At 34.6% G+C, this 26,054-nt stretch overlaps 1 protein-coding gene and 1 pseudogene across 1 annotated transcript in view; both read left to right on the top strand.

Moving 5' to 3' along the window:
• The window catches only part of LOC137244194 (matrix metalloproteinase-2-like), an 830,051-nt gene that overhangs the window by 742,770 nt on the left and 61,227 nt on the right, over positions 1-26,054 (top strand). The gene's annotated exons all lie outside the window — the stretch shown is intronic.
• Positions 3,436-9,748, top strand: LOC137247284 (uncharacterized; annotated as a pseudogene).

The raw sequence follows: 26,054 nt of genomic DNA, 5'->3' as shown, positions 1-26,054 counted from the left end.
CACAGAATCCGATTATGAAGTAAAGATTCGGTAAAATTGTATTAGGTCTGAGATTTCGCGAAATTAGTGACATTCAAAAAACAAAAAAACGTAATTTCTTGCTACTCAAAAAATCTCCAGTTTTTTATATAGAGCAGCGATAATGATTGTCACTACATCAAAGGTCTTTTTGCCCTAACATTCCGCCATATAATGCTTTTCAATCAGACCAACAGTTTATGAGCTATTTCTAGACTTATGCGAGAAATAGTGAACAACTCAGAATCGATTGATAAGTTGCGAAACACATGAATAGAAAACAGTTATTTGAAATGGATTTTGGTGAGGTAGCAAAGCTCAATCATTTTCACATCACATTGACGTGAACGATTTTCAAATCGAGTCAGAAATAACAAAATTATACCGAATTATTAAACATATATAGCTTCATTTGGTACATCGATACTGTAAAGCACATGTAATTGGAAAACCTATTTCAAAACATTAACTTTTTTCCATACAAATTTGATATGAATACTTGTGTGGGATTTATGTATCAAGTTTTCTAGTGATGTTTTGTACAGTATCGATAAGTAGATATATCATTTAATAAATTCGCTATAACTTTTCCATTTTTGAATCGATTTGCTGATAATTGGAATAAAAATGTTCTGGAATTGATAAACCTGTAATATTACATCGAAATTTAGTCAAAATACTTACTACAAATTGAGGTATTTTGCAACATACTACTATACAAATCAGGGGCGTAGCGACCCCCCACCCTTGCCTCAGGATCATTTGATTTTTGAGGTCGTTACAATTCAAATATTTGATGTTTTTATGTCTATGTTATTAAATTTCTTTATAATTCTGCTACGTATTTACTTCGTTGGTGATATTATATTTTTAATATGCAAGCATATATATGTACGAAGTCAACACTTATATTCTAATCATATTCTGTTTCATAATAATTCTGCAATTTATTAAATATACAAATGTACATGATGTTAACTTTTACTATAACTTCATAAAGAAGTTTCCTTGTAAATTTGCCTAACGACCATCTACATACATATCAGAGAATAGCAAAAAGCGAATACAACAAAGTTCGGCAACAACGGCAACATGATCGTGTTCAATGATCCAACTTGCTTAAACGAACATAATCGACATTGATTTAAAATCAACCAACTTATTGCATGCGTGAATATAATCAATTCAGGTGTTTGCTCGTTTGCCTCAACCACGATTACATTCATCGGAATGAAAAGGCAAATATGAAAACTCGATGCGTCTGAATATTTACATGAATCTTCCCTTCCGTCACGGCGACAAGCTACATATAAACATACATATAAACATTGCTTACGATTCTGTTTGTTTTCCGAACTAAACGATACTAATTCTCGTGCTTTCATTTTATTCTCCACATTTAAACAATACTAAATTTACAGCATTTTTTCGAAGTACACATTTCCTATTTTGAAATATAATGCAAATTTGACATTATTTTCCATGTGGAAAACGCATTATTATAATGTAGTCTACAATTTTTTTCATATCAAAAACACATTTCAAAAATGTAAAATTCAAATTATTTGATAAATGAAAAAATAATGTGTTTTTCATTTTAAAATGTAAAAAACACATAAGTGTTTTTCCGCGTAGGTATGACTTTTTTAAATACAATTTTTTTCTATTCGATCAGTTTCTTTCTTTTGAATTTTATATACGTATACGTTAGATCTCATGCATAGGCTCAAAAAGCATGAATTCTACTTATTCCTGAAGGAGGTACTTTGTTTTTTTTTTATCAATTTATCTATGATTAATATTACAGGAATGCGATTCTGTGGCTTTTCCTAATGTTCACATGTTGTTGAAAATCTTGTGTACGCTTCCTGTAACAACGGCAACGAACGAGAGATCTTTTTTTTTGAACCCTCCCAAGGCGATTTTCTGGCTACGCCCCTGATACAAATCAAAGTTCTGCTCTATTTCCCGCATAAACGTATGAATATCTTCTATTTTTCTGATTGAAAAACCTTATGTTGCAGAATTTTAGGGCAAAAGAAGAAGATCTTTATTTGTGTGAAAATCGTTTTTGCAGTTCCATACAAAAAACTGAAGATTTTTAGGATATTACGAAAATGACGTTCTTCGAAAGTCGGTAACTTCGCGAAATCCCAGACCCAATACACTTTTACAGATTATTACCAACATAACTCAATTCTTTAAGTTTTTTCACGTTACAAATGGTTAACAAATTAAAGTTTATCAATTATTTTATTTAAAGTGTTGCACCCCGGCATATAGTTTTATTAAATTTTCCAATGCAACGTAGCAGTTCTAAGAATTTTTTGAACAGCTTATTTTTGATCATAATTTATTATATTCTGCCCGGCAAAGCAAAAATTTCTTTAAACGGACAGCTTAATGAATAGGCTAGATATATAAAATTTAGTAGAACTAATAGCAAAACCAAATGTTTAACTTACATATTTAGACCTAAATGTTTTACCATAAACTTTAACGATTTGCCTTTGTTATATAAGCAATTAAAGAGCCAGTTCATTCAAAGTTATTTCATTGGGCTCTTAGCTTGTGATATAATAACCGCTAGATAGCATAATACGACGGCTCTTTAACATACACCTAGTTTTTCAATGACACACCCCCATTGCTTTCCATGACGGGGCTCTTTAATGTGGCTTTTTAAGCTGAGGTTTCCCAAGATTATTGCTTGTGTTGAAGAGAACTCTTGAAACCACTGGAAACGAATTTATAATTATTTCGAATTTCTAATTATACGTCATTATGTGTTGTTGCTTTGAAATTATAGGCGGACAACATACATCTCTGCCTTTATTTTTGCTGATATATCTGTCATCTAAAAACCAATATTGGCAAAATTTCCCCCAATTATTAAGTTCAACAGTTTTCAAATCGTACCATAAAAAATTGTCCACCCAACAAAAACAATAAAAAACCCAAATCATCACCATAACAACTTCAAGTCAAATAACTAACTTATAATTTAGGGCCTCATTAATTTCATACGAATGAGCTTCAATCAGTGGGAAAATAAACAAAATAAGCGCTAATGAATGCAATATTTTATTCTTTAAGAGTTAATACAATACTGGCTGTTGACCTTGAATAGAAAGAATGATTTACGATTTGGGCTTTTCTTTTTACTTTAAAATAATAATTATTAGATATACATTTACAAGCTCCCTTATTTACAAAATATAAAATTGGTTTTTAAATTCCTTAAAATTGCAAATATAAATAAGAGGTAATTTTAGAAAGCATTATAAATATGTTTTAATCTTTATGAATTAGTGGGTGCAAGTTTAAAAAGTCTCAGTGGCGTTAAATAGATCGAAATATATCATAGAAGAAGTTATTCTTACACAGGGGATAGTTTTGAAGAGCTTTAATCGCGAAATGTCCGGGAAGCCGCTTAAAAATCGTTCACAAGATTCCCAATTTCGAAATAAGGTATATATTTGGAGTGGGTAATGATAATAATGTAACGAATTCTGGGGATTTCCTGATAATCATGCACCTTCTACTAAAGTTCGAAGCGCTGAACTGTCGAATAAATAACTCCAATATTCAGTATAGAAAAATGGTCTTTATTTATATTACTTTCGGAGTAGTACTTCACAATTGTACTTTACAACTAATAGCATGTTTAAATCAAACTGATTAGTTTTTCCTCAGCTTACGCTGCGTTTATACTCTCTGTTGCCTCGTTCGCATATTTCTCCTAAGGTCAAGACGTTTCTTCTTCTAGAACAGTTGTATCTCCTGCTGTGTTATTTAGTTATATGCGTGTGTATGTGTGAATAACAACTCTTAGCTGATGATTACATATTTGTATGTGATATAATTTCTTTGCTTTAAGCTGGTCATGTGTGGGAATGTATTTTGTGCAAATTTTGTAAAGAAAAATTTCATAAAATATATGCGAATATGAGTTTTAAAGACATTGCCGATGTCCCAACTGAGTGCAAGAGCATTGTTTTTGTTTGCAGTAGCTGTTTAAGTGCCTCAGCTAACATAATAAAAATTATCTCTCTTCTAACTAAAGAACTCAATAATGTGCTGAAATATAAATTTACAGAGGTCACATCCAAAAACAATTCACCGGACAGCAGTGCGCGGACTTTTAAAAAGAGAATGTTGGTAGACGAAAAATGAAAATAGTGGTAGAAGTTGGTAGATTTTTTTTCAAAGAAAACAATAGCTACAGTTTATATTTGTACAAAACAATTCATTATTTATTGCAAAACTAAAGCACATTTCACGGAAATGACACTTTTAAAAAAATATGTAAACAAAACAAAAAAAAAATACATGTAAATTTATATATACATAGCTTATGCCTATATGATACTTGCTTTTTTCCTGTATTTCGAGATTGAAATACTGACGAAAATGTATGTCTAATTACCACAACAATTTTCCAATGTACCAAAAATACTGCCACAAAATAACAACCTTCGGTATGTTATCGTATACTTAAAATTTTTTTTATTATCGTTCGAAATCATTTCGTTCACAAACAACTGATGATAATAGCGCAGGAAAATATTTGCGTGCTCATTTACTACATTTATTTCATAAACAAATTTATTTCTTGTGTAATGGTCACCTTAAAGCTAAATCGACATTACCATTGTATCGCATTACTTTTGCGACAAAATTTGTCGCATGCGATAAAACGGCCTTAAGACTTTTTCAGTACCAAAACCTCTTTGGTAACTCTGTCCTTTATTCAATCAGTATATTGAACAAAATACAATTGCGCACTTATTTGACACTGAGAGACAGCCATTCTTAAGTAGATAAAAATTTCAAAAACAGAAGCGTAAAGGCAGAGAGCTGAGGGTATAAAAGGGCCAGCACGGCTACAGTTAGCCTCTTTGCGGTAATTTTTATTAAACCATTGGAGTGGGTGGACAGTCCACACGTATAATGAACCAGCTCCCTTAAAAGCTAGACGTTTTCCTGCTTTAATAAGGTAATTTAGTGAATTTAAAGTGTTTAATTTCAACGTTCTAAAAGTAGGGTTTTCTGTCCCATAGAATACAAGCCTCCTCTTGGAGCATCATTTAACAAATCGAGATCTTCAACCGTACCCATCACCACAGCACGTGCTTTTACGCCACTTGGTCAATTGGTACTCCTTTGAACGTAAGGGTGTGTGTGGAATCAATTTCTATTGGACATCAAAAGGGTACATGCCCTTCATTATAAAACTCCACTTTTTCCGGAGACCGAATAGATACCACCCTTCAAAGGGTGAACATCATCATATCATAGCATCAATCCGGGGTTATTTCCGGCAACATATACCGAGTCACCTCTTCCTTGGCAACCAGGCGCACATAAGCCGCATAGCTCTCGCTCGAAAAAATATTCCTGCTACTCAACAAATACAGCCACCACCATCAAAAATAGTGTACAGTGATTTGAAATAGTGTAAAAGTAGTGCTAGGATTGTGTTCATAGTGAGAAAGCTTAGGAAAGAAAAATGTGTTAAACATATCTGTAGTTAGGATAAATAGGAATTATCCAAAAATTCCTACTTAAAAAATAGGAGGCGTAAGAAAAAAAAAAGATTGTGAAGAAAACCTATAAGGTTATGGTTGAGAAACCCAAAAAAAAAGAGGGTTATTAAAAACAAATCATACATAAAGCCATATTTTGTGTAAAGAAAAAAATTATATACAGATATACCTAAAACATGAAAAAAAAGAACAAATTTTGAATACAGAGGAAATACAAACGAAAAACAATTAAGCTAGTGCTCCGGGTTGAGAAATATTAAATGAAAAAAAAGTAATATATAATGTATAAATATATATATATCTTTGATCTAATTTAAATTTTACGTAATTATTAAATTATTCTTAAAAGAAAATCAGTTTTGAATTTGCGGCATAAAAATATTGCGTTTTAGTTGAAAAGAAACTTTGAAATTCTAAGTGTTTAAAGAATCATAAAATTTGACGGCTTGAGGAACGCTCAGGTTCCACTGTAAGCGATCTTACTTCCCAACAACTAATTTCCACAGCTAGCAGCATCAACAACGTTGGAAGGCCTTTCATCGCTGGAGTGCATCAGCAAACCTACATACGATAACACAAACGAACATATGTAAGTAATATTGTTGTTTCTATAAATTCCTTTTCATAAATTCATTTACGCTTTGATTTTCGCAAAAGTCAAATTAGTATACATATTAAAGGTACAAACGCTTGTAGCTACTAATGTACATATTTTAAACATACATATCTGTGGAGTTTTGACAAAACAACTTATCTCAAGATAGGAAATATTTTAGATATTAATTGCTTGTAATTTTGTCTATTAGTATGCATATTTTGGTCTTACTGGTTTATTTCTATGATGTTTAGTTAGAAAGTCACAGTATCCGAAAAATCAACTTAACTCATTTTTTTCCAAACTGGGTCGGTGAAAGCAACTTTTCTCAGTTAAGTCGAAAATTCGAAAAACTTCAAATAATTGTAATCATTGTAGTTTTTCTATAACAACTTATTTCGATTTAACTCATTTTTTTCCAAACTGGGTCGGTGAAACAACTTTTCTCAGTTAAGTCGAAAATTCAAAAAACTTCAAATAATTGTAATCATTGTAGTTTTTCTATAACAACTTATTTCGATTTAAGGCGGCCATGTAAATAAAAATCGTATTTCACAAAGCAACCTTTTTCCAAATAAATTGTTATGTCAAATTACAATTAATTTTTTTGGCAACTTATATTGAAATAGTTTGTTTTGTGAAATTAGTATCGGGGTAATTTTGAAAAAACAAGACGTCTTATTTTGAAATACGTGCTTTTGTAAAAGTGAAAAGAGTGTTCAATATATTTTTTATCTATAAATAAGTGCTTTTGCCAAGTTCTGTATTGAAAAAATTTCAAAAATAAGTGATTTCGGTTGCAATAAAACCATTAAAACTAAATATGCAAAGGGGACGCCAGATGGCAGATATGACTAGGAAAGTGTCTAAAAATACAAATCTAGTTAATTTATCAGAACCAAGTGTGTCAAAGCCATATTTTCATTATGATGGATTAGTGTTAGAGCCGTAGTGGCTAATGAGACAATGACATCTTTTGATCTGGTGTTATTGATATACTAAATTCATATAACGTGCAACAATAAAATACGAAAAACAGTGAAAGTGATACAGAAAGTCCAGAATCTTGTGATAATGAAGATATTTTTTATGAGACAGATTTTCTTTACTCGGATTATGTACCATCTACTCTGTCGAATTTGAGTTCTACTTCGGAGAATATCGAAGACAGATCAGTTAGTCGCAAGTTATAGTACTAATTGGGATATACCCGAAGAAAATGATTCTCCCCCAAGAATCAAGGAAATGAAAAAAATTAATAAGCAAAACAAAAATTTGGGTAAAGAGTACTATACTAATAAAAATTAAAAAAATGCCAGCTAAACAAATTGAAGGGTTAAAAAAATGCCGCAGGACCTGTCACTTAAAACTAAACTTTGACCAGCAGAAAACCCTTTTTAAAAATTATTGGAGTTTGGGGGACTACACTAAACGTCGACAATTTGTATCAAAATTCTGAAACTTTTCGAAAATCAGCAAATCCTCGAGATCGCAAATATAACTATGTGTATCACTTTGAGATCAGTTCCGCAAGACATCGGGTATGTAAAATGTGTTTCTTAAAAATATTTGGGGAAACCGAACAAATGATCAAAACAGTAAACAAATACAAAGTTCAGCTGGAGTGTGGTGGACTTATTAAGGGAGATCGCCGCGGAAAACACGCTCCATCACACAAACTCTCAATCGAAAAGTATAATGAAGTTTTGGAGCACATAAGCAGCATACCAAAATATCAAAGTCATTATAGCCGTAGACACACCAACATGTTGTACTTCCAAAGTGATCTCAATATTTCGAAGTTATACAATCTGTATGCGGAAAAATTCTTGATCCAGTTTCAAAATCGAAATATTGTGAAATTTTTCGTTCTTTGAATATCAAATTCAAAAAGCCGCAGCTTGATTTGTTCAACACTTGAGAGAAGTTTATGTTGAAAATACAAAATTCTTTGGACGCCGAAGAAAAATCTAGTCTTAAGTCACTACAAAAGAGCATCACGACCGAGCAGACTTTGCCTATAGCTGTAAGAAAGCCGATAAACAACTTGCTGTAGCCGACAAATCTGTCATGATGTTTTCAATGGATTTACAACAATGTTTGCCGACTCCACATATAAATGCATCAATGTTTTTTTACAAGCGTCCGTTATGGGCATATAATTTCACATTGCATGAGGGATCTACGAACAAAGCCCATTGTTTCATTTGGAATGAGACAATCGCAAATAGGGGATCAAATGATATAGGGTCGTGTATTTTTAAATGCCTTTCAACGGTTCCTTCGATGGTCAAATACATTATTTTACTCATGCCCTGGGCCAAATCGCAATGCCAATATCTGTGCAATGTTCCAAATAGTTTTAAAAAGCACAACTATTGAAACTATTGACCACAAATTTCTTGTAGTTGGTCACACCCATATGGAATGTGACACAGTACATGCCCAAATCGAAAAACAGAAAAAAAATTCTTCAGGATCTATCCAACATCCACATGATTGGGCAAACCTTATCGTAGCTGCGAACAAAAAGTATATCGTTCACGAACTAAAACAAAACGACTTCTTTGATTTTTCCGGCTTGTTAAAAAATAACTTTAATTGGAAAACAACAAATAGCTCAGGTACACACGTACTTTATTTTATCAAAGTCTGAGTGAAAAATCATTTTAAGTCTGCTGGCGTTTCGAGAAGGCCCTATCTCAGTAATCTACTATACTATATTTGTATATCTTAAAAGAACTTTATGAAGATTTTCTTAGCGCCCTATGCCAGTATTTTTTTAATAACACCTTATTTTTTTTAGCATAAGCCCAAAACATTATCCACTAAAATATGGGATTTATAGAAAAATTCTGAGATAGAGCGTTATTAAACGTTTTTCTTAGATTTATCGTTTTCGAACTTGCAGCGAAGATAGATTGATAATACATTCAGACTTCGATAATATCTGTAAAACTATGCGAAGTCGTTTTACTTTTACAAATCTGTTAAGCATTATCATATTATCATAAGTTATAGTAGAAAATATTTTCCCCGGGCTCACAAGTTGTCAAAAATGGATTTAAAAAATGTAATAACCAGCACACTGCAAACATTTCTTTTTGATATAGTCATAAAGAGAAGTTTTCAAACCCGGAGGCAGCATTTTAAACTTTTGATGATATGTATAAATATATACTTCATTTATTCACTTTTAAATTATGTTTTCCCACAGGCGAGAAATTCGAATGGAAAAAGATACGCTGGTTGCGGTATAAAAAGTCTACACCAGGCGTATTGCATTATAAGAATTCCTTTGACTGTAATGAAAGTTTCAAGGAGTTAAATATTAATCAAAGACGACGAAAAAATTTGGATTTTTCGTTAAATAATTGCTACGCAGGACCCCTGGCTATTTCTTCCAGCAAGAAGAAAGACTTGTTGGATGCGTTACCTTTTATAAATACAGAGTTCCACTGTTACTACAAAAATTTTAAAGTTGAAGACGATTGCGAAGTGGAAGTAGACTCAGATATTGATGAAATCGAAGAAAATGAATAACGAGATTTTAATAATAATAATAAACTTTAATATTTTAAATAAATGCATATGTAACTATTCATAAAAGTTATTGGATTTCCATAAAAATATACTTTGTGTTTTTTACGTTTCACCTTATTTCACACTTGTTTGCTTGGCTAAGTGTTACAAAACAACCTATTTTAAAATAGGTGGAAATTTTTATCTATTTTATGTAGAAAATAGTTTTGACAAAACAACTTAATTGAAATAAGTATAAGTTTTACATAAAAAAATTTTGACATAACAACATATATCATTTTAAAGGCATTTTAAAGAAAAGTACTGCATTAAAAATTAAGAAATACATTTCAAAATGCGGGGCAAATTTCCTTTTATTATATCCGCTGTATACTTTGCCTTAAATATCTTTCAGTTTTATTCAAATCACATATTTAGCTCTCCTGAGAAGTTGTCAGATTTGAGATAAGTTGGTTTGTCAAAATTCCACAGATATGTATGTACGGTTGTAACATATAGGTGTAGATAAAAAGGTCTAAATAACTAGGTATGTAAGTCGGAGTTGGGCAAATTGAATTATTTGCTTCTTTTAAGTAAAAACCAACTAACTTTTCTTATAACCTAATAACATTAAACATTTCGTTTATTCAAAGAAACCTTACTCAATGAAGGATAAAGTTCTTGGCATAATGAAAATTAGAAAAGAAAAAAATAAAAATAAACAAAACAAATAACAAACTGAAAAGTTAACAATTTAAATTATATTTGTCATAAAATTATATTTAAATTATAGCCACTAGGTCAAATTGAACTAGTTTCCAGAGTAGTCAGCATAATCATCTTGTAAATAAAATATTCCGTTTTTTTTAATATTTAAAGTTAATTATTTTGAGAATGCCCCACTCTAGTACGAAGTTACATACATACGTACATAAGTACACATGCATATCGGTTTGAGTAAATCCCAAATTATTTAAAATAATTTGAAAAAAAAAACAAACCTATATTCTATAATAAGGAAAAGTTTAAGAGTAAGTTAGTTGTTGCTGATTTATGATGCCTTGGCATTAAAATTAAAACCCCGTATCTTCATATATCGTTAATCTATAGTTTATGGGGATAAGAAATTGAATTAAAGATTCATGGTAATCAGAGTTATTGAATTGTATTTAGTAGAAGATAATTAGCATTCAGTGCGTTTTGATCTTTGATAAAATTTAGGAAACCCATTAATAGTTGTTAGTTGCTAAAAACTTTTTGTTAGTAATAGAAATGCTTATTAATAAAAGTTGAACTTATATACATATACCTATGTGTACCAAAAAAAATGAATAAGTAAATTTTTAGTATGTTCCTGGAGGCAAATGTGTAGTTAGCCTAAAAGGTAGGTTATCTGCTTTGGGATCTTTCAATCATATTCGCAGGAAGATAATGGTAGGGTAGGGTAAAGAACGCGAGTGTCGATCACCACCTCTGACCTCGCCCTAATAAGCACCTAGAAATACCGACAGCTATATGAGTTATTGAATTTTGTATTTGTTATTTTGCATGATCCCGTTTTAGTTATCCAGTTTGGAGTTAAGGAGTGAAGCTCCCGATTTTAGATTCAGTTTAGGAGTCCTAAAATTAAATCTTATGTTATGTCGGTTGAGAGATGGCAAGAACCCACCCCATCCCGAAAGAGTTACGGTCTAGAGGACTCCCGCGTCATGACCTCTCAACTGCACCGAGTGAACAAAAAGAGGAAGTCTTATTATTATGTCTGCATACTTCCTCCCATGGGATAGGAGCCTCATATTTCTACCTGGAGGTATATTCCTACATTTGTGGCATACACTCACAACACATCACTGTTGGTTCGGTTCGGGTTACACTTGTCTGAATTTGTACATAAATTTTTCAAAATTGGTTAGTTTGGTTAGTGTCACCTCTTAATGTTATTTGGCAGTGCTCGGAAATTAAATACGTTTACCTAATGATCGCAGTATTTGGTTGCAATGCGGACATATTGAAATGTTGGTAGATTTTTGGGCTTTGGTGGTAAAAGTGGTAGAAAATGAAAATGGGTCGAAAAGTTGATAGATCTACCAATAAAGTAGTAAAGTCCGTGCACTGTCTGACAGTGATGTTAATGTGTTGAGCCCTAGTATTGTCACTCGTGAGAATAAAAGCGCGCCTAACTCGAAAGAGAAAAATAAAACGTATAATCTTGGCTCCATAAAAAATTTGCAATTGTCCAATAATGGCGCCAGTTGCTGATAATAACACTTATTCTACTTCTGCCAAAGGTTGATTCAAGAATAAAGATGTTCCATGCGCGAACTTCAGTGGAAAGCAGCGGAGCTTCACAAAACTAGTAGGTAAATAGTAGGTAGTAGTGTAAAAATATAAATTCTGAACAGATTAATACTGTTTTCACACAGAAACTTAATGATCTCATTTCACCTGCTAATGAAATCGTAAATTTTTTGCTTTCACACAGAAGTAACTGCTCGATTAGTATGAAGGATGAGACAGACAATCATGGCGGAACGATACAAGGTGGGAGCATGGTGACAAACAAAAAAAATTCCATGTACTTGTAAATTCGATGGACAAATGTCAAAATCGTACTGCGCCGGTAGATGAAGTATCAAATCAAATAAAAAAGGTTATAATCAGCTGTTCGATGCGGCCACCTTGTATCGTTCCGCCATGCAGACAATGACATTTGCTTTGACAAATGACATTTTTAAGCACTGAACACACCAAAAACTAAGAAGCGGAAACGGAAGCGGAACGCTACCAACAGAGTTGCATTGTGCTTTTGACTTCATTAGGCATTCGATTAGCTACTAATGAAATAATAATAGATTCGAATTTTGTAGGGAAGATTGAGCTCAATAAGCGTCTTAATGTAGAAAACTGCCTTTATTATTCAATAAGCCGTCTGTGAGAAATTAGTATAATTGAATAAAAAGTGTACAAATAATTGTTAAATAATAAATACAGACAGTGGTAGTTTAACAAATTCTGCTGTGGTAAGTGGTGAATGTGACCTACTAAAATTTTGTGAAGCTTGCTTCACACTATTTTTCGTCCCTGCAACATCTCTATCTTAAATTATCTCTGCTTCTGCTTCTACGAAAATGTCTGATGTAGCCTCTGCGTCGGCAGAGAATATTTCTCTTTCTTCTTTGTCTTCTGTTCCTTTGGATGTACCAACATGCACAAAGATTGATCAAAGAGTAAATATGTTGTAAGGACGAAAAATAGTGTGAAGCAAGCTACACAAAATTCTAGTAGGTCACATTCACCACTTACCACAGCAGAATTTGTTAAACTACCACTGTCTGTATTTGTTTTTTAACAATTATTTGAACACTTTTTATTCAGATAGTCTGTTCAGAATTTATATGTTTACACTCAAAAACTACAATCAGTGTATTTTGTGTGCTTAAAATTTGTTAAAACTTGTATTAAAGTTTGTGGTGTGGTGGAAGTGACCTACTAGAATTTTGTTACGTTCCGCTGCGTTCCACCGAAGTTTGCGCCTGCAACATCTTTACTCTTCGATCAGTCTTTGCATGCAGTGGCTCAGCTGATGTCAATGCTGAAAATAACAAAGACGCTGCAAATAATACCAATTGGAATACTGTGCGATACAAGAAAGTTTCTAAATTTAAAAATACAGTGGTTGGTGAAAACATGTCAATGGAGCTTGATATCCATGTGAATAAAAAGTGGCTGCATATCTCGTCATTCAAACCACGTGTGACCGAAGATAATATAAGTGCATATATTTTTAAACATTCGGAAATATCAAATAATTGTTTTTCCTGCCACAAATTGGTTAAGAAGGATGTCACACTTGATACTCTAAAAAGGATCAATTTCAAGCTTGGCGTAACCTCAGTGTTTTTTGAAAAACTTCTGGATCCTACTTTATGGCCAGCAGGTATCAATGTTCGGCCCTTTCGTGTTCTACCCAAGGACAAGTCTGTGTCCTCATAGTCAATCTGGAATGATCGGGTCTCAATGTAATATGTTGGAACCTGATACCTCAAGCTTGATAATATATTATCAAACTATCTCCGGTATGCGGACCAAGAGAAAACAAGTTTTTCTGGCTACATCTCGATGTGATTTCGATGTATATGTTATTGTGGAAACTTGGCTAAACAAGGATTTTTTCGATGCTGAATTTTTTGACCCGAATATCTTTCAAGTTTATCGAAAAGATAGGTATGCATTCAAAACTTGCTGTTTAAAGGTGGTAGTGTCTTGGTTGCGGTAAGGCGTACGTTTAGATCGTCTTTTCCACAGCTAGTCAACCCAGTTTCGTTACTAGACCAGCTTTGTGTATATATCTTTGGATCGTTTGGAAAATTGTTCATCTGCGTATCTTGCCGATTTCTTTAAATCGAATTACGATACTGATAACGAAAGCGATAAACCACTCAATCTGTAACCCCGCTAATTTTGTGGACTTCGGTCCAGTTGTAGTTACTGAACTTGATGTTATCAATGGTATCTCTGCCTTGAAATCATCATTCAAACGAGATTTAGATGGGCTATCTTCCTTCTTACTAAAGAAATGCAGCTGGTCTTTATCGGCGCCCTTATGTTTTATTTTTAATCTTTCTTTTTCCACGGGTGTTTTCATTGATCGATGGAAAATTGCCTCCATCACATCAATCTTTAAAGCCATTAAAAGAATTTTAAGCCTGTACCAACATGGTTTTGTTTCTGGCCGATCAACAGTCACTAATTTGGCAATATTTTCTGAGTACTGTGTCTCAGCATTTAAAAACGGATATCAAGCCGATACAATTTATACATATTTTGCAAAAGCTTTCGTTACTGTCTCACATAATATCTTACTGAAAAAACTCCAAAATTTAGGCTTTCATTCAGCTTTTCTAATGTGGCTTAAGTCGTATATCTCTAATGGAATTTCCTTTGTAAAAATCGAAAGTACCAGATCTTACCCCTTCATGGCCACTTCTGGTGTGCCTCAGGGTAGTATTCTTGGTCCTATATTGTTTTTAAACGGTTTTATTTAGGTTGGCTTGACAGGCTGCACGGCCAGCGCGAATTTTGTAATTAAAATTTAATTAACTTTCCGATAATCTACAAGCCTGAAACTTGGAATATAGTTCAGAACCCGAGGGCAATGCAATAATAAGAAAAAAATCGCAGCTAGGTGGTATTTATGGTCCGATTTGGCTCATATTTGGAACACATAATACATACATGAATAGAAAGCGACCTGCAAAAAAATCGCCGCTAGGTGGCGCAAGGATCGAGATATTCACAAAAATCGTATATGTGGTCCAATTTGGCTCATATTTGGATATCACATTTGACATACAGAAATAGAAACCACTTTAGTAAAAAAAATCACGCTAGTGTCGCAAAAATTGAGATATTCAAAAAACTCGTACTTATCTGTCCGATTTGGCTCTTTGAACAAATATTATATGTAGTCCGTTAGAAGTGACATCAAAATACTTTGGAGCACATAAGTTCAAATTTTGTTAGTGAAATTTCTGTAAATAAAATAAATAAAAAAAAATTTTAAGTTAAACGGTTTTATTGAAAACAATACTTACATTAAGTAGTAATAATACTAAAAGATAGAAAATAATTAGGTAGGTCCTAGGTACTAGTCATCACACTCCCCATCAATATAGGGCGTTGATCAGACAATTAAATACATAAAAGCGTTGGGCGCGTGAAATTTCTAAAAATGTGAGGCGCAGCATAACCTGATTAAGGTTCAGTTGGTCTTACTTGTGACTATCAATAGAAATTTGACGCGTCCAACGCTTTTATTTAATTGTCTGATCAACGACCTAGATTGTTGGGTAGTGTGATGACTAGTACCTAGGACCTACCTAATTATTTTCCAGCTTTTAGTATTATTATTACTTCATGTAAGTATTGTTTTCAATAAAACCGTTTAACTTAAAATTTTTTTTTTAATTATTGTATTGTTATTTATAAATGATATTGGCAAATGTTTTAGTCATTCAAAATATCTCCTATATGCTGACGATCTTAAGCTTTTTAGCACAATTTCGTGTCCAACCGATATTGTGGCTCTTCAATGTGACTTAAATGAGCTTGCTGAGTGGAGTATAAGAAACAAAATGGCTCTTAACATCAACAAATGTTACCTTATGACATCGAAGTCAATAATTCGATTTTCCTCTACATACTCACTCTTAAGTTTTGAACTCAATGCAGTAACTGAATTTCTGGATCTCGATGTGATTTTTGACTCAGGTTATTCCTTCGTTAACCATGTCAACTACATTATCCCTAAGGTTTACTCTAACTTAGCTTTTGTAAAGCGATATGCTAAAGATTCTAAAGATCCTTATACAAGGAAGATGCTCTATAATTACTTAGTGCTGTCTAAATTGGAGTATGCTTCCATAATCTGGAACCCGATCTATGCCTCACACTCCCTGAGAGTGGAAAGAGTTCAGAGGTGTTTCATTAGGTTTGATTTGCAGCCACTTCATTTTGATGAGCCTACACCATCTTACCCAGACCGGTGTATGCTTATTGATGTAAAGTCTCTAGCTTGTAGAAGGACTATTCATTCTTTAATGTTAATTTTTGACATCTGTAGTGGCTTTATTGATTCTCCGGATTTTCTCAGGTTGCTAAACTTCAATGTACCTAGTAGGATGTTAAGATCTAATTTACCTTTCCATACAAAAGTTACTAAGTACAATTATTATAATTTTGCGCCCATAATGAGGGTCTTAACTAAGTGTAACAAAATCTGTAATAATCTTGATTTAGACTTTGCGATGCCTAGGTTCTTATTTTTGTCAAAGCTTATATCTCATTACCATTAGTTTTTAAATGTATTTTAAGATAATCGTCAGTACTAAGTCAATATTGTTATCTAGTCTGTAAGGTCGATGTAGCCATAGACTCAAATAAATAAATGAAATAAAATGAAATGAAATGAAATATTCTTCGACGCCTTCTGTGTATGTGTGTAAATGATGATAGATGTGTTAATGTACACAAGTGTGGCTGCTTGCTTTATTGTTGTTGTGCATTTATTTAGTAGCAGCATAGTTATGTATACAACTGCTAATATTCACCACAATAATATATTTAAGTACTTAGTTTCTGGACGATACCAAAACTTTTAATTTCCAGTACGATTTTCTGTGCTCATTTTCTAAAAAATTATGTACACCAGCTAGCTAAGTTTAAGCAATTCTCTCCAGAGTAATATTTGTGTTATATCACAATCGTTTTTTGGAAAATTTTCTTCGTACGATGGCGCCGGGGTTTAGGGATAGCTTTTCATTAAAAAACAAAGAATTATTTTGATGCAATTTTTATTTTTAATTCAAATTTAGGTACAATCGATTATTGAATACAAAAACAAAAACATTTAAACAGTAGTATATCAGCACTCTAAAGCATGTGAGTCTACCTAGCCTGTAGTAGCAAATAGGAGTGTTACAAATGTATATGTTTCAGTCCCTATATTAAAGCAAATATTTATATACAGGCTATTCCATGCTGTTTTAATAAAAAAATTGATCTACTTTCATAGATTTTAATGTAACTTCAGCGGGTGGATTTTTAATTGATTTTTTTACCTTTTTTAACTAATAAGTTCCATATAGTGTGGAACTTCTCATATGCATTTTACCACCTTTACTAGAATAGCAACACTATTGCTCTTTGCTTCTATTAACCAATATTTTCCCCAACGTTCATCTCACTCCAGTTTGCTTTTAGCTGATTCAATGGCAGCGTTACGCTAATTTCATTATCTATAAAATTTTATGCGAACCTGTTTGCGCGTAAATTCAATTTGTCCCGTAATGAATTTTACGTACAAAATGTTGTTTTTAAATTTGGAAGTTCACTTAAAATTCACTTTACTTTGATGTGACACAATTTTTTGTGTGCTGCACATGAACGACTTCTGTTCTGTCAGCTTCTTCGTGAATTATCATCTGTCTTGCAGATGCCGCTGATTTTTGGCATCAGACATGTATGTTCCGTTCAGCCAATTTTTAGGAAAAATTAAAAAGTAGCACGACGCGAAGCGGAAGTGAATCATGAACTTAATCTCATAGAAGGTTATAGTGCCAAGTATTTTTCTATTTAATTTTTTATGTGGTAAAAAACTGCATCGTCTTGTTTGCCCAATAAACATTTTTCATTTGAGCTGAACTGGAGAATCGCAATATAAAAATTCAATTATGTAACTGTCACTGCCGTGGATTTCTAGTCGAGGCCCGATAGTTTACAGCATTGTTGATAAGAGTGTGATAACTTTTGCATAGACGTCAAAATTACAAATAGAACCGATCTCCTGATTTTTAATTGACTATCGTGGTCTCATCCTGTATATCTTTCTATCACCCGCTAAATATATCTGGCCCTATACGCCGCCATATTGAACATCCTGTCAAAACCAGGCATGCTTAACCAACGAACCGATATCAATTCGTTACGATAATTAACGTTAATAAACGAAACAAAGTCATTTCGTTTCGTTTATTAACGTTAAGAACGTCAAATTAACGAAATGATTTCGTTTCGTTTTCTGCCATATCAAAACGAAATCAAATCGTTTATGTTGATTATTAATTTCAAGCTATGCTGGCAAAGCTGATTGATGGCGGAGTCATTAAACGTGAAAGCATTAGCCAAGCTGATTGCAACTTTTCTCATGAATTTTGACAGTACGAACATATCTCAGAGTATTTTGACATTACCACCAACGAATTACACAAACAAATTACATGGAGTTTGTGTGTGTATGTCCGCTCGCTGTTGCCACCTTACGGCTTCATCATGGCTATAGCATTGCCAGCACAATTCAAACATAAAGTATCACGTTTTTGTTAACGTTTTTAACGTTAACGAAAGCTTTTCGTTTCGGTTAAAAACGAGATACAATTTATCTTGATAATTTCTTTATCGATAATATTTCGAAGTGTTTCAACGGAAACGGTGGAAATTTTTTGATAAACGATTAGCTTAACGTTAAGGTGCATCCCTGGTCAAAACGCTGCCAAAGCGCTAAAAAGTAGTTATCTTGAACGTCCTGTCAGGCACTTGATGGATGATATCACACTTGTTTTGTCCACAGTGATTTACAGTCGAGTACTCTTATTCACAGAGCTAACTCGTACGTGTAAATATTGTGAGAAATATTCAGTCAAGTATTCTTGATTGAAAACAAAATTAGGAACAATTTTTTCTCAAATTAATGACACATTTTATACAAAAATAGAAATTCTTACTCATTACGTTGAACGTTTTCTCAATTCAAAGACATTTTTTGTCTATAACATTGCATTTTTTCACGTACAATAACGTAACTGCGTTTTCAAAGATTAAATAATGCCAGTTTTCGAGGTAATTTGAGCACAGCTACATACTAATTGAATATTAGCAACACTAAGGGATACTATCATATCTGAGTCGATACTAAGCAGTGACTCATATGCACATCAACAAATCAATCATTATGTCTACCCATATGTCCATACAAGCATCGAAGAGAAACGCACAATCACATGCATATATCTGAGATACTCCCAAAAGTTTGATTTAAGCACGCTATCTGTTGAGAAGTGGAAGTGTTATTGTGAAAGTAGTCTAATAAAGACCGTTTTGGATTATTGAATACTGGAGTTATTTATTCAACAGTTTAGTGATTCGAACGTTAGCACAAGGATGCAAATAAGCTCAATTTCCCAAAATTCGTTACAGTATGTACATATGTATATCGACGGGTTTGATTCTTTCGCTAAGATTTCCTCAACTGGGATACCCATTGAGGGGGATACTCGATGAGCTTTGTAACAAAATAAACGGCTATCTCCCTGATTTCTCCAGTTTCTTTGCCTCGAGAAACCTCACATTGTAACCGGCCAAATCATCGGAGACCTTATTTACAACATGGACGCGCCAAATGTCGACCATATTGAACATCCACGCCGATGGCACCACGCTACCGACTGTCCTACACACTAATAAAATCTTGGGTGCGACATTCGATCAGGATCTACATTTTGGAGAGCATCTAATCGCGATTGTGCCGAAAATCCAGAGAAGTAATAAAATCCTCAAATCTCTTGCCGGCAGCACTTGGGGTAAAAATAAGGAAACGCTCATTAACACTTGCAAAGCTATTGACCAGTCGATTGCACGCTACGGTCCCCGATATGGTCGTTACGTTTGCTTCGAACATTTTAGTCCAACGGACAGTAGCAATAGTGGGAATAGAACTGTGCTCTCAAAAAGTGCAGTACCGTGAAATCGGCGGTAACGAAAACCTTCCTTTGTCGTTTACTTAATAAGTTAAGTACTAAATAATTGATGAATCCTTTTCCAAGTATTTGGGAACTCCTCGAACAGGAAGAATACTTAGATGAGTAAATTGAGTTTTTAGAAGGACCTACCCTTTAATCAGTTTCAATTATATATAAAAAACCCGGAAGATGTACTATTAATTCCCAAATAAGTGTGCATGAATATTTCAAGGCAAAGCAAGGCAACACCATGCGATGCAACAAATGGGATCTCAAGGAAGATTAAGTGGAAATATAATACTTCCATCAGGACACTAACAGTGTATGATAACATTTTTATATTGTAACGATTTTACTTGCAAATCCTCTTATTTGCCCTTCTGCTAAGTTCGAATTACTAAACTGTTGAATAAATAACCCCAATATTGAATAATGGAAAAATGGCCTTTATTAAAGTTCTTCACAATAACACTTATACTTTGCAACTAGCTGGCTTAATAACCAAACTTATTGATAGCTCAAATGAAAACTGACTTTCAAAATAATACTGCTATGGCTCGCTAGATAGCGTCTTAATCAAACTGAATTTCAGCGCCTCTACATTTGCTGCCTTTTACACTCTCTGATTTCAACGTTCGCATCTTCTAGGCGCTTCCAGAATCTACTAGTTGCCATCAGCTCTCAAACTTCTCAGCTGTAACTACAATTGCACGATTTTATAGCTTCTCTCATTGCATACTTTCAGGAGTATCTCAGATATATGCATGTGTTTGTGCATTGACTCTCCGCTGCTCGTATACGTACATGGTACATATGTGTAGACGCAATTATTGCTTGGTTTATGTAGATACATAATGATTGAATTATTGATGTGAATTCACGTCACTGCTTAGCATCGGCCTAGAGATAGCAGTACCCCTTAGTTTTGCTAATATTCGTAACACTGATCGTCCCGATCAGACAAATCTCCCGATCTAAACGCCGCTAGCATCTCCAGATGTACCACTCTTCTATTTCGTGATTTCCCAATTGCTTGTATGCGGTAGATGACATCACTGATCGTTTTCACAACTCTGTACGGGCCTTCCCAACTGCACCGATATTTGGATGGAACACCTTTCCGCCGGTGAGGGTTGTATAGCAGTACCAAATCTCGTCGTACCTGTGTTTCATCTTAATACTCATTACCCTGGATCGTTCCCGCGCACTCTGTTGTTTGCCAATGAACTTCTTCGCAGAGCTTGCACTTGACGGATTGACTTTGCATCATCATTATCGTCTGGACGTTTCACAACAGTAGTGCGCGCTGGCTTGAAACCACCCTTGCATTCTTTCTGAAAAAGTCTTTCAGTCATTTTAGTGCGTCCATTAGGGTTTGTCGATGCCGGTCTTTCTCTCGCAGGTACCTTCGGTTTTGATTGGTTTGGTCCATTCGTTCCATCAACCCTTACCCGATCTGCTGCCTTTGACTTTTGCGGTTTTTGTCGAATCTCTTTCACCAGCACTCGATCACTGCTGAACCCTTCTTCCAAACTGAAGTTAAGTGGCACATCCTGGTTCTCAAGCGCATAATCTTTCTTGGCATATCGATCCTGATATCATGTTCAACTAAGAAGTCCACTCCCAATATGACTTAATCAACGATCTCCGCCACAACGAATTTGTGTAGAACTGTGGCCTTTCCAATCAAGACTTCACATACAACTTCTCCCTGGACTTGGTTATACTCGCCGGTGATCGTACGCAAACTTGCCCCAGGTAACGGTTTTACTCTCCTGTTGACTAAATCAGATCGAATCAAGGAATGAGATGCGCCCGTATCTACAGTCAGTACACGCTCCTTGCCATCCACATTCCCTCTGACGGTAAGACTGCTTGATTTCCTTCCAATTTGCAACACAGATATCACAGGACATTCAATAGCTGGAGCTAGCTCTCGATTTTTACATCTGACACGCTGTTGCTCATCTCCTCCCGTTTTGCGTTTACGGCTACCCAAGTTGGAACTACCAGGACCAGGATCACAATGACGTGCAATGTGACCAGGCTTCCCGCATTTGAAGCATTTGATAACTCTTTCACTCCGCTTTTGCAATCCTTTCAGCGCCTCCAATATTGCGTCTACCCACTCTGGCCTTTCTACTTCCACACGGCGTGCTTTGAAAACTGGCTTACACAGAAGCGAAGCTGTTTCCTGAATCAGAGCATGTGATACCGTTTCTGCGAATGTTGGCTTTGGGTTTGCGTATGTAGCTCGCTTTGTTTCGACGTCCCGTATGCCATTTATTAAGCTCTGAATCTTTACCCTTTCAGGTTATTCCATGGGTGCGTCCGCATTCGCTAAATGTGCCAGCCTTTCAACATCCGACGCAAACTCTTGCAATGTTTCACCAGGCCTCTGGAAGCGATTCAGTAACTCCATTTGGTATATCTGTCTCCTATGCTCAGTTCCGTATCGTCTCTCTAGAGCGGCCATCAATGCTTCATAACAGTTCCGTCCGCCCTCTGGAATGGTTTGTAAAATCTCAGCAGTAGGCCCCTTTCAATGCCATGAACAGTGCAGCAACTTTATCTTCCGCACTCCAGTTGTTCACTGCTGCGGTCTTCTTAAACTGTAGCTTTAAGACCTGGAAAGGAACAGAACCGTCAAAGGATGGTGTTTTTACCTTCGGATTGCTCGCTGGAACAGCTTGGCGATTTAGTTGTAACTGTTGCATAAGACCTTTCAACGTTTCTATCTCGGCATCAGTTTTGTCCCCGAGTTGTAAAATTTTTGCATCCTGCTCTTCCAGTTGCACAAAGAGCTGCGATGATACCTGTTCCGAAATTTTTGTCGACATTCCAGATATACGTGCCTCTTACGCTTCCAGTTGAGATGACATATATGTCTTATGTTCTTCCAATTGAGATGACATTTGCGACACCATTCCTGAAATGCGTGCCTCCTGTGACTCCAGCTGAGATGCCATTGTCGATGTTTGTACAGATATTGTGCTCGTCACTGTCTGCGGAGTTTCGTTTTTTTCTTCCATTTTTGTTATTGTTTTGTCGCTATCATAATGAAAGACATACTCCTCAGCATTGTAGATTCCTTGAAATACCATAGCTACACTTAGTCGTTTTTGTAGCTGGGATTTATCGCCAAAAGTAGCCAATCCACGGACTTCCAACTCCTCCTTCAGTTGCTGGATCGTCAATTCACTCAACTTTGCCATGTCCAAGTTGTATTCCCAATCTTCGGAATTTATTCAACAATCCCACTTCTGACACCAATTGTAACGATTTTACTTGCAAATCCTCTTATTTGCCCTTCTGCTAAGTTCGAATCACTAAACTGTTGAATAAATAACTCCAATATTGAATAATGGAAAAATGGCCTTTATTAAAGTTCTTCACAATAACACTTATACTTTGCAACTAGCTGGCTTAATAACCAAACTTATTGATAGCTAAAATGAAAACTGACTTTCAAAATAATTCTGCTATGGCTCGCTAGATAGCGTCTTAATCAAACTGAATTCCAGCGCCTCTACATTTGCTGCCTTTTATACTCTCTGATTTCAACGTTAGCATCTTCTAGGCGCTTTCAGAATCTACTAGTTGCCATCAGCTCTCAAACTTCTCAGCTGTAACTACAATTGCACGATTTTATAGCTTCTCTCATTGCATACTTTCAGGAGTATCTCAGATATATGCATGTGTTTGTGCATTGACTCTCCGCTGCTCGTATACGTACATGTTACATATGTGTAGACGCAATTATTGCTTCGTTTATGTAGATATATAATGATTGAATTATTGATGTGAATTCACGTCACTGCTTAGCATCGGCCTAGAGATAGCAGCACCCCTTAGTTTTGCTAATATTCGTAACAATATTAACTTTTCAGAGTGGTGTTTTTTAATTTACTACAAAAGCTAAACAATCCAATTCAAGTCACCATCGAACAAAAATGGTCTTGTTTTCAATCGAACAAGGTTTCAGTATGCATTCGAGTAAGTGTGAAGAACTTCAAACGCAACCTTCGACGTATTTTTGAAGTAATGCAATGAAATAATATCGTCTATCACGAAAAAAAATCCTTACTCTTTAATCGAGTTTGGTATTAGTCACAAACTCTATTACCAACGAGTCTTTCACAGAATCCGCAATAGAAAATGTCTGTCCAAAAGCAACTTAAGGGACCGTTTACTATTACGAGTGCATTTCTTTGTGCTTTTTTACAAATCCCTGAATTATTTTGCCCCTATAGGATTCCATGTTTGCATCTATTATAAGAATATGTTATTATTTCGTTCTTTGACTTGCCTTATGCTAAAGTAAAATGACATGTTTCACTGTATTTTCGATAGATATATATGTAGATAAATCGTGCTATAGCATATTATTCTTGTCCCAGATGACTATCGTGTTTTCAGCCTGAAAGAATTTCGCATCCCGAAATACCACAATTGTGTTTTAAACAGTATCGGAATGGCACTTTATGAAACTTCAAAAGTCCCCAAATACGTCAAAAATGTTTGAGTTGAACTGCCCTCTTTTTTAATGGTCTAAATATTTATTTAAAATAACGTCAAGTAGGACAATCTTGAAATTATAGTTATTACTACCATTGCTACTCAGCACGAAAGGAAACTGTTATTGAAGGCGACTGATTGATTTAAAAAACTCTCATACCTCAAAAATGAATGAGTTGATACAACGACCGAACAGATAACTTCAATTGAATTACGTTGTATTTGTCATATCCAAATAAACGGCTTGCATTTGACGCATCACTTTCTTGCAGCCCTTCCCAACCACCACAAGCAATTTCATCTCGTATACATTGATTTAACGTTACTTTGGTGATGCACGCCATCGGTCATGACGTCTTGAAGCCAATATCTATGCTCATGTCAATCTTTTGTGCAATAAAATGCCAAATGTTCGCGGTGGTGCAGTCTATTCTCAATGTTACGTAATGACGCCATCAAATGCGTGATTCACTGCGCCAATCGGAATGTGAAAATATAAGCTACTTCTTCCGTTAACGTATACCTTCATAAGTAAAGGACGAATAACAATAATAACAACAGCAATAAGAATGATGAAAAGAAGAAAAACCAAGCTTAAGCTGTCAGAACAAGCAGCACTTTGATTCAAATGTGGCGGAAAAACAAGGATCGCAGGAGGGGCAGATTAAGGGTGCAAGAAATATAGACAGTCGGTGATATAGGGAATGCATGACAAGATATCTGCGACAGTGACTGAATTAATTTGCTGCCATTTGCAGCACACAAACTTCAAACCGTTCAAGATGTATCAGTAACAACGGTGCAAAAACGAACAGAAGAAGAAAACCAATTCGTTTTTCGGCAACAATGCATAACAGACAATAACGTTGTAGAATCATCATTTCGCATATAAAAGGCCAAAAAAACCAAAAAATAAGATAAAGGTGATATTGTAACTTTACTTATGTAAACACACACACAAACAGCTAGAGCAAAAAAGAGGATAGGACAGGATGATAGCCACAGCAGTCACGGCAATGTCATTCACTGCATTGACAGCATAAAAGAAGTCCATATCAAACAAAATGGTATATCTTTCGATAATATTGCTGCAAATCAATGACAGTTGCATGCAACGCCAATACAATATTATTGCCAAAGTTACGGCAAAAGCATATTGTACGAAAAAAAAATGTAAAGTTTCAGTGCAAAACCGTGTATAGAACACAAATTCTTTACAAACATACTCAGCCCTATTCTGCATTTCGACTTGGATTGGAATTTTTTCGATTTGGCAATTTTGGTATTCTGTGTTCCAATCTCTTTCGATCCAACTTCGAATCGTTCGATTTTGTGTATTCTGCATTTCGATCGTAGTTCCGTTTTTCTAAGTTGCAAATTTGTTGGCGGAAAAATATTTTCTTTTTATTTTTTTATTAACTTATAACAAAATTGTAACAAAAATGTAAGTAAAACTTGTTAAAAAACGTAAAAGGCATGATGATGATTGTTTTTATATGTTTCCCGGTCAAAAACAACATGTCGATGTCGAAGGCCTTGGACATATTTGCCCCGCAA

Source organism: Eurosta solidaginis, chromosome 3, assembly GCF_040869045.1.
Source record: "Eurosta solidaginis isolate ZX-2024a chromosome 3, ASM4086904v1, whole genome shotgun sequence".
NCBI lineage: Eukaryota > Metazoa > Arthropoda > Insecta > Diptera > Tephritidae > Eurosta > Eurosta solidaginis.
The sequence above is the reverse complement of the archived record's forward strand: the minus strand, read 5'-3'. Positions and strand labels throughout refer to the sequence as shown.